The sequence below is a fragment of the Odocoileus virginianus genome, chromosome 11 (genome assembly GCF_023699985.2).
Source record: "Odocoileus virginianus isolate 20LAN1187 ecotype Illinois chromosome 11, Ovbor_1.2, whole genome shotgun sequence".
Taxonomy (NCBI): Eukaryota; Metazoa; Chordata; class Mammalia; order Artiodactyla; family Cervidae; genus Odocoileus; species Odocoileus virginianus.
Window position 1 is genome coordinate 24,230,758 of NC_069684.1, and position 11,053 is coordinate 24,241,810.

Genomic DNA, 11,053 nt, shown 5'->3' on the forward strand with positions numbered 1-11,053 from the left:
CAGCACTGTGTAAGGCACTTTATAAGTACCATCTCATTTAATTATAACCATAATCCTATGTGGCAGGTATGTTTTACAATCATTCTTAAAATCAGGAAATGGAGGCACAGTCAGCTTAAATAACTTGACTAAGTCACTCAGGCACTAGTAATCAGAATAGGAAGCGTGTGTGTGTGTGTGTGTGTATGTGTGTGTGTGTGTGTGTGTGTGTGTAAGACTTAAAACAATTCTTGAACTCATGGTTTTATGGGTCAGAAGTCTGGGCTGGGTTTACATGTTTAACTCTTCTGGTTCAGTTTGACTCATACATGTGTCTGACGTTAAAAGCCCAGCAGCTCAGAGGTTCTACTTCAGGCACTTAAAAAAGCTGTCAGTTTAGGGAATGGGGGTAGTTGAGCCCGCATCCTCTAGCAGACTAGACTAGACTAGTCTCTCATCCTCTCACAGACTAGCCTGGGCTTAGCCTATGGACTATGCAGGTTATGTAAGACTGAAAGTAGAGGCAAGCAAAGTCCTTTAAGGTGAAGGCTACAAACTGGCACTCAATATTACTTCTACCACATTGTACTGTTCACAGAAAATCATGAGGCCCACATTCAAGATGTGAGGAACTTGCTCAGTAAATATGTCCACAACACCTTGCATTTAGTAGGTGCTCACCAAATGCTTATTAAACAAATAAAAATAAAAGACTCTGCATTTCCAATGCAAGGGGTGCAGATTCAATCCTTGGTAGGGCAACTAAAATCCTACGTGACAGGCAGTGTGGCCAAAATATTAAAATAAATTTGGGTCTTTAAATAAAATGTTTTTAAAATAAAATAAAAAATTCAATCTTATGCTCAGCATTGCTCATTATTAGAGCACAAATTAAAACTACAATGAGACATCACCTCACAGCAGTCAGAATGGCCATCAAGATAAAATCTACAAACAATAACAGCTGGAGAGACTGTGGAGAAAAGGGAACCCTCTTGCACTGTTGGTGGGAATGTAAACTGATATAGCCACTATGGACAACAGTATTTATTTATTTATTTTTTTGAGATTTAAAAACTAGGAATAAAACTACCATATGACCCAACGATCCTGAGAAAACCCCCAAAAGACACATTTACCCCAATGTTCACTGAAGCACTATTTACAATAGCTAGAATATGAAAGCAACCTAGATGTCCATCAACAGATGAATGAATAAAGAAGTTGTGGTACTCAAAAAAAAAAAAAAGAAGTTGTGGTACATATATACAATAGACTGTTACTCAGTCATAAAAAGGAATGGATTTGAGTCAGTTTTAATGAGGTAGATGAAACTAGAGCCTGTTGTACAGAGTGAAGTAACTTAGAAAAAAGAAAAACAAATACTGTGTATTAACACATATATATAGAATCTAGAAAAATGGTACTAATGAACCTATTTGCAGGACAGGAATAGAGATGTAGACTTAAAGAACAGACTTGTGAATACCGAGGGGGAAGAAGAGGCTGGGACGAATTGAGACAGCAGCATTGAAACATGTACATTACCACATATAAAATAGATAGCTGATGGGAAGTTGTTGGATAACACAGGTAGCTCAACCTGGTGCTCGCTGACAACCTAGAGGGGTAGGATGGGGTGGGGGGTGGGAAGGAGGTTCAAGAGGGAGGGGACATATTTATACTTACAGCCGACTCATGTTGTAGTATGGCAGAAACCAACACAAAGAAATTATCCTCCAGCTAAAAATAAATATTAATAAAAAGCAAAAAAATTTTTCATTCTTAAAGAACACAGACTCTATTCAGTGTAATCAATTAATCATCTTTTTCTCATCTGCAGAGAACCAGAAGTCTCAACCCATCAATTCTTATTTTTGCTTTAAAGTAGCAAATGAGAGGTTAGTAAGGAGGAGTAAGAGCCAGCACCACTTAAAGTTACAGTGAAGAATCTCAGCTGGCCCCCAAAAAACAGTTCCTCTAAAGAGATCCAGGGCATCATCAGAAGCCTTGACCAGGTACCTGGTCCAAGCCTGGCCACTTGAATTGAAAGCCCCATGCCTTGCTCTTCAATTACAGGGTAAGAAAGATGTTTAGGCCATTGTTAGGGCATGGAGACAGCCTCCTTTCACTCTTTTTCCTCCAAAATTTAATAGCTTTTTTGAGATCGAAATGACACAGAATGAATTGTACATATTTAAGTGTACAATCTGATACCTCTTGACATATGTATTTATGAAATTATCTGTGAAAATATTACCATGATCAAAATAATGAACATCCATCACCCCAAGTTTTCTCATGTCTCTTTTTAATCCCTCCCTCTTATTTCTACCTGTCTGCTTCTGACCTAGGCAACCTCTAATTTGCTTTCTGTCCTAGGCAACCTCTAATTTACTTTCTGACTCAATATGTCAGTAAGTTTGGAAAACTCAGCAGTGGCCACACGACTGTTAAAGGTCAGTTTTCATTCCAATCCCAAAGAAGGGCAGTGTCAAATAGTGTTCAAACTATCAGGCAATTGAGCTTATTTCACATGCTAGTAAAAGTTATGCTCAAAATCCGTCAAGTTAGGCTTCAGCAGTACATGAACCAATAACTTCCAGATGAACAAGCTGGGTTTAGAAAAGGCAGAGGAACCAGAAATCAGATTGCCAACATTTGTTGGATCATACAGAAAGCAAGAGAATTCCAGAAAAACATCTACTACTGCTTTATTCACTACGCTGCTAAAGCCTTTGTGTGGATCACAGTGAAATAGATTCTTTTTTTTTTTTTTTAATTTTTGAGATGCAGATTCATGCTGACTCATGATGTAAAGTGTGTTTCTTGCTGTGGATCATGACCCAGAAAGTCTGAAAACCATCAGCACAGGATAGGAGAAAGAAAAGGGGAAGGGGAGTGGGAGGAAGCGGGAATATGACAAGGGCTCCCAGTGGACTACGCTGGTGTGACTTTAAGACAGCACTTCCTAGAAAGGTGGGATGGGGGGCGGGGTGGGGGGGAGCTGGGAGGAAGGCAAGAGGGAGGTGCATGTGTGCGTGCTCTCTGTGACCTGGTGGACTGTAGCCCACCAGGCTCCCCGTCCACGGGATTCTCCAGGCAAGAATACTGGAGTGGGTTGCCACTTCCTTCTCCATGAAATAGATTCTTAACAAGATGTTAATAACAGCCCATCTTCCCAGTCTCCTGAGAAACTTGTATGCAGGAAAAGAAGCAACACTAGAACAACTGACTGGTTCAAAGTTGGGAAGTGAGTATGTCAAGGCTGTATATTGTCACACTGTTTATTTAGCTTACATGTAGATTACATCATGCAAAATACCAGTCTGGATAAATCACAAGCTGGAATCAATATTGCCCAGAGAAATATCAACAACCTCAGATATGCAAAGGATACCATTCCAGAGGCAGAAACTGAAGAGGAACTAAAGAACCTGTTGAGGGGTAAAAGAGGAGAGTGAAAAGACTGGCTTGAAACTCAACATTCAAAAACTAAGATCATGGCATCTGGTCCCATCACTTCATGGCAAATAGATAGGTAAAAGTAGAAGCAGTGACAGATTTTATTTTGTTGGGCTCCAAAATCACTGTGGCTGGTGACGGCAGCCATGAAATTAAAAGATGCTTGCTCCTTGGAAGGAAATCTATGACAAACCTAGACAGTACATTAAAAAGCAGAGACATCACTTTGCTGACAAAGGTCTGTGTAGTCAAAGCTATGGTTTTTCCAGTAGTCACGTACGGATGTGAGAGTTGGACCCTAAGGAAGATTGGGCTCCGAAGAACTGATGCTTTTGAACAGTGGTGTTGAAAAAGATTCTTGAGGGTCAATTGGACAGAAAGGAGATCAAACCAGTCACTTCTAAAGGAAATCCACCCTGAATATTCATTGGAAGGAAGGATGCTGGAGATAAAACTCCAATACTATGGCCACCTGATGTGAAGAGCTGACTTTTCGGGGGGGGAAAAACCTGATAACTGGGAAAGATCAAAGATAAAAGGAGAAGGGCGGGCAGAGGATGAGATGGTTGAATAGCATTACTGATTCAGTGGACATGAATCTGAGCAAACTCCAGGAGATAGTGAAGGACAAGGGAGCTTGGCATGCTGCAGTCCATGGTGTCCCAAAGAGTTGGACATGACTTAGCAACTGAACAACAACAACATACAGGATTATGTTTGTAATTCACAAATTATGTTTGTAAAATACAAATATAGCTTGTATTTTCTAGAATTTTTTTTAAATAAAATCATACACTCTTTTCTTTGTCTGGCTTCTTGCTTTCAGCATAATTATTTTGAAATTTATGTACATTGTTGTGTGCTTCCCAGGTGGCACTGGTGGTAAAGAGCCTGCCTGCCAATGCAGGAGACAAAAGAGGTGTGGGTTCTATCCTTGGTTCTGGAAGATCCCCTGGAGGACAATATGGCAACCCATTCCAGTATTCTTGCCTGGAGAATCCCCATGGACTGAGGAGCCTGGAGGGCTACAGTCCATAGGGTCGCACAGAATCGGACACGACTGAAGCAACTAAGCACTCACACATGCATATGAATACTATTCAGCCATAAAAACGATGAAATACTGCCATTTGCAGCAACATAGATGGACCTAGAAATTAGCATATTAAATGAAATAAGAAGTCAGAAAAAAAAAAAAAGAAGTCAGACAGTGAAAAACAAATACATTATGTATATGTGGAATCTGAAAAGTAATACAAATGAACTTATTTGCAAAACAGAGACAGATTTACAGACATAGGAAATAAACTTGTGGTCACCAAAAGGAAAGGAATAGAGAGATAAATTAGGAGTATGAGATTAACACATAGACAGTACTATATATACAATAGATAAATAAGAATATACTGTATAGCACTGGGAACTATATTCAAATCTTGTAATAGCCTATAATGGAAAAGAATATTGAAAAGTATATATATATATATACACACACACATATATAAAAGACTTTGTTGTACACCTGAAACTAACACAACATTGTAAATCAACTGTAGTTCAAGTTTTTAAAAAAGGAGAGGGAAAGAGATGAATAAAAGAGTTAAGACTGTTCTGCATTATAATGTAAATTCTAAGTTCATTGTGTGTGAGAGTCGTGTTATGTAGGAAAATTAAGAAAATGTTTCTTCTGGAGTCCATTATACAGAGTGAAGTAAGCCAGAAATATAAAGACCATTACAGTATACTAACACATATATATGGACTTTAGAAAGATGGTAACGATAACCCTATATGCAAAACAGAAAAAGAGACTCAGATGTATAGAACAGACTTGTGGACTCTAGGAGAAGGCGAGGGTGGGATGTTTCAAGAGAACAGCATTGAAACATGTATATTATCTAGGGTGAAACAGATCACCAGCCCAGGTTGGGTGCATGAGACAAGTGCTCGGGCCTGGTGCACTGGGAAGACCCAGAGGGATCGGGTGGAGAGAGAGGTGGGAGGGGGGACTGGGATGGGGAATACATGTAAATCCATGGCTAATTCATTTCAATGTATAACAAAAACTACTGTAATGATGTAAAGTAATTAGCCTCCAACTAATAAAAATAAATGGAAAAAAAATAAATAAATAAAGAGATGAAGATCAGTTTAGCTAGGAAAAAAAAAAAAAAGAAAATGTTTCTTTTCCTTCTTGTTGGTACCACTCTGGAAACTGACATTTGTCCTTGGCAGATCAATGTGTTTGTGTGCCTGATTTGATGATTGTGTACTAAATCCTTAGAATTCCAAAGCTCTTTCTAGATACCAGACTATGCAGCTGGACTTAGAATAGAAAGTACACCTGGAACCCCCATGCCTTTTCCATGGTACTATTCTAGACTGGTCCCATCATGACATCTGGTCCCATCACTTCATGGCAAATAGATGGGGAAACAATGGAAATAGTGACAGACTTTATTTTCGGGGGCTCCAAAATCACTGCAGATGGTGACTGTAGCCATGAAATTAAAAGACACTTGCTTCTTGGGAGAAAAGCTATGACCAACCTAGACAGCATATGAAAAAGCAGAAACATTACTTTGCCAACACAGGTCTGTCTAGTCGAAGCTATGGTTTTTCCAGTAGTCATGTATGGATGTGAGAGTTGGACTATAAAGAAAACTGAGTGTCAAAGAATTGATGGTTTTGAATTGTGGTGTTGGAAAAGACTCTCGAGAGTCCCTTGGACTGCAAGGAGATCCAACCAGTCAACCCTAAAGGAAATCAGTCCTGAATATTCATTGGAAGGACTGTGCTGAAGCTGAAACTCTAATACTTTATGCAAAGAATACTTGATGCAAAGAACTGACTCAGTGGAAAAGACCCTGATGCTGGGAAAGATTGAAGGTAGGAGGAGAAGGGGACAACAGAGGATAAGATGGTTGGATGGCACCACCGACTTGATGGACATGAGTTTGAGCAAGCTCTGGGAGTTGGTGATGGACAGGGAAGCCAGGTGTGCTGCAGTCCATGGGGTCGCAAAGGGTCGAACACGACTGAGCGACTGAACTGATTCTAGGCTGAAATATGCAAAGTGGGGAAACGTGTTGCTGGGAGATACTCAGATTCATAGGCTATCAGGAGAGGAAAGGAAGTTGTGAACTATAATCTACAATTCAAACAAACCATTAGCAGCAGAAAAATGAAGAGTGTTTTCTGACTGGACAGAGAATGCCTTTCTGAGCAACAGAGTGCAGATGGATGAATCCATAATGGATGTGGCACAATTTCTCTTACCCTTCCTTTTCCTAAGTATACTAAGGAAGGTGATTCCAGTGAGTGGGCAACGGAAACCTGAGGTTTGGGAGGATGAATAGAGAGCTCTGAGAGCACATATGAGTGATATCTAAGGAAGGAGGGCTCTGAAGGAATGCTTCCCATAGGAGAAGACATCTGAGCATCATTTTGGATTATTAACATTTTCCATAAACTGCCTAGCAAAACCAAGTATATGTAACTTTGCTCTGTATTTTCCTAGTCTTCTGTAAATGTGTTATCACACTTTTATAACTTAAAAAATAAATAGGAAAGAGAAAAAAAGGAAATCTTGATGAGCAGAGTTTTTAGGAAACTGATGCATAGATGGGTGAATATATTTCCCCAAAGAAAATGAAGCATATGGTCGGACATCTGATTTGGCAATATGACAGAATATTTGAAATTGGGACTCTTCAGTAAAAGACAGCATATGGTCACTGTAAGCACAGGGTGTAGTTTGGGAGAAGGCGCTAAGGTGTGAGAGGACTAAGCCAAAGAAATGGTGAGTGACTGCACTGGGATGAAGCAAATGTCTAAAGCCACCAGCATTGACTGCAGAGAGTTAAAAATAGCACTAAAATATAGAAGCCAACCAAGATCCCCTGCGGAGTTTCTCGCCAACTCTCCTCTCTCTGATGTGACAGATATCAACAGCCTCCAGCAACGCCCACCATGTAGGCTTTAGAAGTGGGTGATGATTGATTTTGAGGCAATAGTGGACATGAGGGTCAGCAAAAAAAACAGTGAAGTAATTGGGAAACAGCAAATTCTGCTGCAAAGATACTGATTACACCTCTCTTAACTCCCACCTTGTGACAAAGGCCAGCATTGTAAATATTTTACTTAGTAGTTTATATGTCCCTCAGAAGACAGGATACAAGTTCTTTCTTTTTGAAAGGGAAACAATATTTTTAACCTAAAGAGAAAATGGAGGGATGGGTGGGAGGGAGGCTTGATGGAGGGGATATATGTATACTTAAAGCTGCTTCACATTGTTGTGCAGCAGACGCTAACACAACATTGTAAAGCAATTATTTTCCAATTTAAAAATATATCCTTTGATAAAACATAATGGAAAAGGATATTTTAAAAAGAATGTATATATATATATATATGTACAGGAATTAATGACAATGTAAATCAACAATACTTCTATAAAAATAAACAGAGAAAATGGATTAGATTAATTACATTTTGGTACTACCTACTTGATTTCTTCCTTTGCAAGGCATAAACTCCTAAACACCTATTTAAAATAGTATAATATTATTACAGTTCTTCATGGGATAAGAGAAAATAAATTTTAAAAATCTAAGGACTTCTTGAGGTGGGAATAAAAGGGTAAAAATCAAATAGAAATCTAATTCAGAGAGGAAATAATTTGTGAAAATCAAACAGGTAGATGATGGTGACAAAGCAAATCATGACATTTCTTGGAGGGGGTGATAAATTTTCAGAATCTGAGTTTACTTCTTTGTATTTCATGACATAATGAAGTGGTTAATCTCATACATTCATGTTGAAGAAAACAGGTACCTTGACAGAAGCAAACATTTTTTTAAAGTTTTTATTTTTTTATTGGACTATAACTGATTAGCAATGTTGTGATAGTTTCAGGAGGACAGCAAAGGGCCTCAATCATACATTTATATGTATCTATTCCAGTAAATCATGAGAAACGCTGGGCTGGAAGAAGCACAATCTGGAATCAAGATCGCTGGGGGAAATATTAATAACCTCAGATATGCAGATGACACCACCCTTATGGCAGAAAGTGAAGAGGAACTAAAAACCTTAATGAAAGTGAAAGAGGAGAGTGAAAAAGTTGGCTTAAAGCTCAACATTCAGAAAACTAAGATCATTGCATCTGGTCCTATCACTTCATGGGAAATAGATGGGGAAACAGTGGAAGCAGTGTCAGACTTTATTTTGGGGAGCTCCAAGATCACTGCAGATGGTGATTGCAGCCATGAAATTAAAAGACGCTATGGCAAAAACCACTACAATATTGTAAAGTAATTAGCCTCCAACTAATAAAAATAAATGGGAAAAATTAAAAAAAAAGAAATTAAAAGATGCTTACTCCTTGGAAGGAAAGTTATGACCAACCTAGATAGCATATTAAAAAGCAGAGACATTATGTTGCCAACAAAGGTCCGTCTAGTCAAGGCTATGGTTTTTCCAGTGGTCATGTATGGATGTGAGAGTTGGACTGTGAAGAAAGCTGAGCACTGAAAAATTGATGCTTTTGAACTGTGGTGTTGGAGAAGACTCTTAGAGTCCCTTGGACTGCAAGGAGATCCAACCAGTCCATCCTAAAGGAGATCAGTCCTGAGTGTTCATTGGAAGGACTGATGCTGAAGCTGAAACTCCAATACTTTGGCCACCACATGCGAAGAGTTAACTCATTGGAAAAGACCCTGATGCTGGGAGGGATTGGGGGCAGGAGGAAAAGGGGACAACAGACGATGAGATTGCTGGATGGCATCACCGACTCAATGGACATGAGTTTGAGTAAACTCTGGGAGTTGGTGATGGACAGGGAGGCCTGGCATGCTGCGATTCATGGGGTCGCAAAGAGTCGGACATGACTGAGCGACTGAACTGAACTGATTCTCCCCCAAATTCCCCTTCCATCCAGGCTGTCACATAATATTGAGTAGAGTTCCCTGTACTATACAGTAGGTTCTTCCTGGTTACCCATTTTAAATATAGCAGTGTGTACACGTCCATACCAAACTCCTTAACCATCCTTCCCAACAACCTTCCCCGCCCCCAGCAATCTTAAGTCTGTGAGTCTGTGTAAGGTTATTTGTATAATTTCTTTTTAGATTCCACAGGTAAGTGATGTCATACAATATTTCTCCTTCTCTGTCTGACTTACTTCACTCAGCATGACAAACTCTAGGTCCATCCATGTTTCTGCAAATGGCATTATTTCATTTTTTTTAATGACTGAGCAATATTCCATTGTATATATGTACCACATTTTCTTTATTCATTCCTCTGTTGATGAACATTTAGGTTGCTTCCATGTCTTGACTATTGTAAACGGTGCCACAGTGAACATTGGGGTGCATGTATCCTTTCAGATCATGTTTTTAGGAGCAGATAATTTTAAAAAGAAGGACAACAGACCAAAAAAATACATTAAAATATTTAGCCTCACTAGTAACCAATAACAGTGAGATAATGTCTTCATCAAATTAATAAAAATTTAAAAAAACAATAATTCTTAGGGTTGTTGAGGGTAGAACTGTATAGTCTCACAGGTGGCTAGTGGGAGCATAAAAGGTATGACTTTTCTGGGAAGCAAAATATAAGAAAAATCTCAAAAATGAGCCGAGCATCTGATGTAGAATTCTAATATTTATTTTGGGGAAATAAACAGAAGGGATACAGTCCATAGGGTTTCAGAGTCAGACACAACTGAAGCAATTTAGCATGAATGTTTAAGGCTAGATATAAAATTTTAATAGTATTATTTACAAAACTGAAAATGTCCAAGAGTTAATTAATGAATGTGATGATATTTCTATCCATTAAGTGTGCAGTCATTTAAAATTATACCTATATGCATATACCTGGGAAGAAATTCATAATACTATTAATAAATTAGGTTCTGAAATAGTATGTATAGTTTGACCTTAAATTTTTTTAAAATTTATAACTATAGACATGAATGCTTACCCCCCAAAAAGCCTAAAATGTTAGCAGTGACAGAACTATGGATACCTATTCTGTCTTCTGATATTTTCAATTTTTCTTTAATAAAGATGTACTATTTATGTAACAATATTTTAATAATTGAAGCATAATTGATATACAGTATATTTGTTTCAGGTGTACATCATAGTAATTATGATCATTGAAAGGGTCACTGTGATAAGTCTAAAAATGTGGAATGCTTCACAAATTTGCTTCCTCACACAGGGGCCATTCTAATTTTCTCTGTATCATTCCAATTTTAGTGTAAATGCTGCCAAAGTAAGCACTGTAATAACATTTTAATGACTACTTTATGAACAGGAGTATTTTCACTCAATGTTTTCTCTCCAAAGGATGAAAAAATCAGAATGCAGAAGTGTGAGGATATCCAGAAGATGAAGCTAAATGAGAACTGCATCTTTCCAAGAGTCTAACTTTCAGGAGCAAAGTCTAACTATCAGGAAAAACCATGAAGAACTTTTATACATGCTCCAGAAATGGTTAATTCAGCAAAGATTTTTTTAGGTCATCATTTTATTCTATTTTTCAGGCTTAAAAAAGTCTTCATCTGGAGAACTACACTTTCATAAATTTGGGGATA

General features: G+C 38.3%; 1 non-coding gene across 1 annotated transcript; it reads right to left on the minus strand.

Moving 5' to 3' along the window:
* Positions 1-10,637: 10,637 nt before the first annotated feature.
* On the minus strand, positions 10,638-10,739 carry LOC139037566 (U6 spliceosomal RNA). Its single transcript, XR_011490452.1, has one exon. It is a non-coding gene; the product is annotated as a U6 spliceosomal RNA (small nuclear RNA).
* Positions 10,740-11,053: the final 314 nt, after the last annotated feature.